Below are 5,609 nucleotides of genomic sequence, written 5' to 3'. Positions count from 1 at the left end.
CTGCTGCTATCTCTACACATCAACTGAAGCGTTCACAATCGTTAGTAAAATAATACAATTAAACCGACAAAAGTGAATACCTAGCAGTCTTCAGCTACATAAATAAATCAACTGGTTAGAAATAAATCCTAACCTTAATTTATTACGAGTGCGCACTCTAAACTCATAAACGTTTATTAATTTAATATGCATTTTGCGGAATCACCCGCTATGGAATCACCCATGTACACACTAAATTAATGAAACGCCCGAAAAGGACAGGCGTCCCCATCAACTTCTCGCACAAAGAATCCTCTTTGTGTATGAGCCCCGGTCATCTAAGTTTACGGAATCCACCGTAAAACCTCACGGAATCCACCGTGGAATATGCCTCCTAGCATCAAATATGCATGGTGGAGTAAGGCAAATGCAACAATATGGAGAAGAGACTCTAGGATTTATTCCTCGAAGTCACTACACAAGAAATCATTGGGCTAGAGCTACCACTGAAACGGTAGTGAAAATAGGGGAGCGTGAAACTCCTTGTGTTGCTTTTCTTGACCATGGGTCTGAGATAAATGTCATTGAGCGGGGATTGTATGAAAATGGTGCATGGCCTGCGGACACTGATCATGGTTGGCATATGAGGGCTGCAAATAATTCTTCAGGGGAGCTCTATGCCGCATGTCCTAATGTAAAAGTGACAATTGGTGATGTACAGGAAGAGCAACACTTCTTTGTACAAGATAATTCCTCATATGCAGACAACATATACATGCTATAACGACGTTTTCTTTATATATAAAAAATATCCCAGTCGTCGCTATTAGCGTCAGTATTAGCGTCGCTACAAAACCGTCGCTATTTGCCTCGCTATTTTCGTCGCTAATTTCATTGGTATTAGAGTCGCCAAATAGCGACGCTAATACCGACAAAATTAGCGACGAAAATAGCGATGGTGTCGTATTGCTGCGCATTCGAGGTGTGAAAACCACCCAAAAGTTGTGCATGAGATTTGTTACTTTGTACATACTTTGACGTAGACGTTGTGCTTTGCTTTGCTTGAACATTTTTCTTTCAGTTGGTTCATGTTCAATTTTACAAAAGAAACAAGCGTAAGTTCCTTAAGAGGTGAACTGTTCTTCCTCACAACTGAGAATGGAACGGTGGATATCTTGTTTATCCATCTCTTTCTACATTACACACACTTGATGCTCACACAGCAGGTTGTTATTGTTTTGCCATTGATCCGACTGGGAGGTGCTTTGCAATGGGAGTGCAGATGCTCTTGTGAAATGCTTTGTGTTCGTACTTTTACCAAGCTTGAAGTAAAGCAAAAGACCTAGAGTTGAAGGGACATGCAACGTGAAGAGGAAAAGATGCTGCTTTCCTGTGTGTGTAAGAGAGGAAAGTGTGGCTAAATAAGTGGGTTTTTTTTTCTGGTTTATGACGCAGGTAAAAGAGGGGAATTTTAAAAAAGCTAAAGAGGGCGGGACAGAAAAAGAGGCAAAGACTAATCTAGGAAAAGGAGGACAGAGGATTCGAAAAAAAAAAAGCGCAGAGAACAAGTGAAGAAGATCAGAGCATACGGAGGAGGGGGCACTCTTTCAGAAATAGATCTAGGACTCTCAAGGAGCTTGGGCATGGGATCTTAGAGGAGTTGTGCGAGCTTGGCAGGACTCAACAGGCTGTATTGGATGACGGAACTGGCAATGGGATTCTGGCTATTTGGGCAGCTCAAGCAGGTGCAAGGAAGGTATATGCCGTTGAAGCTACAAAAATGGCTTAACATGCTCATCAACTAGTGGCAGGCAATGGTGTTGAAAACATTGTCGAAGTGATAGAAGGATCTGTCGAAGAAATAGATCTACCTGAACAAGTTGATGTCTTCATATCTGAGTGGATGGGGTACTTCCTTGTTCGTGAATCAATGTTTGATTCTGTCATTCATGCTCATGATCGGTGGTTGAAACCAACAGGAATCATGGATGAGGGTGTGAATTGAGGAGGCAAAGACCTGTTGCTACAAAAGCAGGAGGAGGAATCAGAAGGCGGAAGAAAACGACGAAAGGGGGAAGAAAAGCAGAAAAGGAGCAACACCAGATGATCATCAATATAGCACAAGGAGGAGCTTTAATAGCCTGGACGTGTGCAACGAACTAAAAAAAACAAAAGGCCGTCCATGCTAATCGCTCGCTTGGAGAAATTCTTCCAGGGTGAAGTAACTTTGACAGGCAGCCCGTAGGCCGGGGTGTATAATCTCATCTGTGGTTGATCCTCGCTACCACCCTCGAGTTTTTCATCCCAAAGAAACCATCGTATGGATCTCCGGTCGCGCAGAATTGATGAACCTTGCAAGCAGCTCTATAAAGAATTGGGGGCGAGAGTGAACAGTGGAGAATTGGCATGCATTCTTCTGCTGCAACATAAGATTTGAAGAAGGAAGAGCACGAAATCCAAGATAGGGTAGAGTGAGTTTGTTGATGCTGCAGCGTCTGCGGGTGGGCTTAATCGGGGCAAACCGGTGCTACAGCCGACAGCAAGCATGGATTTCATAGGGGCCACGAACCTTTTCCATCTCTGTAGAGTCTGATGGAGTAGCTGAAACTGTGGAGACTTCAGAAGTTGAATTTCATGTTGCTTCGGCAGGTGATTCAAGTTTGACACCTGTAAAGGTTGTAGAAATACTGGATCGCTTTATTGTTGGGTAAGCTGATGCAAAACGTGCTGTGGCAGTGGCTCTCCATTTTGTTAAAGGTTCTACAACACATGACAATGAAAGCTAAAGACCAATGATCAGTCAAACGATTGATGTGCATTACTTCTTCTCTATCAGGACTTATGGACTGAAAGAAAACAGAGAAACATTTAGTTGTTACAATTTTTATTGGCAGTAATTTACTATACCTGCAAAGGAAATGTCTTATGTCTTTGTGGATAAGTAAATTGTTTTCACTGCATTGTAGTGGGTTCTGGATATACAGGCTTGGGTACAGAAAGTGAAGAAAGCTGTCTTATTTCAAAAATCAAAGTCTCTTTGAGTATGTCTTTGTGAAGCCAACACATGGTTATAAAAAAAAAAAACATTGAAGATCTTTTGAGAATTGCAAGAGGTACCAGTTTCTTCTACATCATTGTGCTCTTTAGGAATGCACCCAAAGTAACTAAGATCTATGGAAATTGAGGATCAGAAACTATAGAAGGAAGCAACTGCTGTATTTCTGAGTGACTTTGACTGTTGCTTGAGCTGTAATGCCAATTCTGACAATTGTGAAAAGTCTTCAGCTATGAGAATTATGCAGATTGAGATAGACCTTCGGAATTGAGGAATCTTCTATCTTGGAGATTTTCAAGAACCTCTGTGGTCGCGACTTTGCTTTCAAAAATCCTTCGACAACGGTTACAGAGGAATTTTCGAGGCTAATATCGACGATTGCAGAATTATTTTCCAACGCTGATACCGACAGTTGCAGAGAATAAATTTTTTTTGTGGCAGAGCTGCAGATACAACCCTGCCACAGTTAGAGCCACACAGGGCTAAGAGACAATTCTTGCTGTCAAAGAAGTTAGACAATCGATTCCAAATAATGACAAGACTTTGCAAACAAGTACTTTCATGACATTAATTAACACAAATGTGCACTACATTGATAAAGAAAATAACAGAACTTAAATTGAGAAGTGCTACTGCGACAAAGCAAATATGGAGTCATGCTACAACATAGAAGTCTGAATCATATACACTTTGCTATTACATATGGAGGATAGAGGCTATAAGGCCTTACATAATACAAGATGGGGAGTAATCCTATGTAGCCTAATCTACTCTCTAAGACTCATCCGCATCAGAAAACTCCTCTCATCGCTATAGTGGCATATCGAAGGGAGTCTGCAACAGCAAATACATATATAAGTACCAAATACAAACTGACATATAATGACAGATTTCTCAAATTAGGAATGATATAATTTATTACTACTTACCGGTCCTCTGCGAGCATAGAGCTTCTCGATCAAGGCACTCAAGCCATGCTTCTCCCTGTATGTCATCTCTAGTGCAGTCGGGTCGCGATTCGTAAAACCTTGCTTGGCACACAAACATTGAAAAACAACGTTGTCGTACTGCTGCGCATCCGAGGTGTGGAATCCACCAAAAAGTTGTGTGTGTGACATTTGTTACTTTGTACATACTTAGTCGTTATGTTTGCACTTTTATTCTGCGTGGGTAATATAGTGAAGAGGGGTTTGGTGCAAGAGGAACTTATGTGTAATACTCTGGTTGGCATACAATGTATGAAAACTCAGTAGGAAGTTCATGCGGTTGGTGTGGCCATGCTCACTTCTGTGATCTTATTTGGATTACCATGGGTGGCCACATGTATGCATTGCCCTTCTGACTTCACTGGTGACAGTGAAGAGTGTCCCTTGACCGAAGGAAAGTACAAGCAATTCACATGTCCTGCAGCTCTTTAGTTATTTCTTTTTGCCTGCAACCTTCCTCCTAGCTCTGATTACCTATGGCACTGGAATTCCTTCGGGTCTGTTTATACCAGAAATTATAGTAGGAGCAGTTTATGGTCGACTTATTGGCAAATTTATGAGATCATTCAGTGGGTTAGAGCATGAAGATGAGGGCTTGTATGCTTTTCTAGGGGCTGCTTTTCTAGAGCCTATTGTGAAGAATCAAATGCCTGGGGAAAGAAAGAAATAAAGCCACGGATGGCTATTTTGGAAAAGGGGCTTTTTGGGGAGAAATTGAAAATTGTTGTGACAACGAAAGAAAAGGAGGAGAAGCTTTTAGAGATTATCGGGGGTGCAGAGGCTGGGTGACAGAGATGGAGAGCAAGGGAGGCGAAGGAAAAGCCAAAGCTCTACAGCAAGAGGATGATGACTATGAGAATTTGAGACGATGAAGATGAAGGTGGAACGAAACGAAGTGGAAGAACCAGCCGAAGCCAGATAGAGGAACATGATGATTACAGAGGATTAAGACGTTCCTGTGATGACGTTGCTGCGATAGAGAAAGTCTAAAAGGTGGTGATGACGAAGATGACATGGCTACGAGCAACAGAGGAAGTGCAGAAGGCGACGATGGCAGGAACGTGGGATGAAGCTCTAAAGACGGGACGAAGAAAGTGACGAAGAAAAGCTCTAAAGGTGATGACGTTGCTACAGGTGAAGCCGAAGGGAGAGAAGATGAAGAAGTCGAAGACGAAGCGGACGAAGACAAAGAAGGAAGACTAGAAGACCTGCTGATGAAGCAGAGATGACGGCGAAGTGCCTGGAGCAACCTCAGAAAGGTGTCAAGGAGGAGAAGATCCGATTGACAGTTAGTCCAGGTCATGTGCACTGAGGGCGAAAATACGAACGTGGCAGCCCTGCTGGATCTGATATCACAGAATGCCTTCGACAACTAGAACTACCTCAACCTGCAGGGCAACCAGGGGCTGCTGCTGCAGTCGGCGACCAAGAGCTGCATTTCACCTCAGGCCAGGGCACCTTCTAAAGCCACTTCAACAACTTCGCCATTATTATGTTTCAAAGTGAGTTTCGATAGTTAAGTGCTTGGAAGCCTCAGTGGTTGAAAAATAGCCATTGATTTCATCAAAATAGAAGATCGAGGATGATCT

The sequence above is a fragment of the Lygodium microphyllum genome, chromosome 27 (assembly GCF_053477565.2).
Source record: "Lygodium microphyllum isolate KBCC chromosome 27, Lygodium_microphyllum_v1.1.10, whole genome shotgun sequence".
NCBI lineage: Eukaryota > Viridiplantae > Streptophyta > Polypodiopsida > Schizaeales > Lygodiaceae > Lygodium > Lygodium microphyllum.
This window is presented reverse-complemented; position numbering follows the sequence as displayed.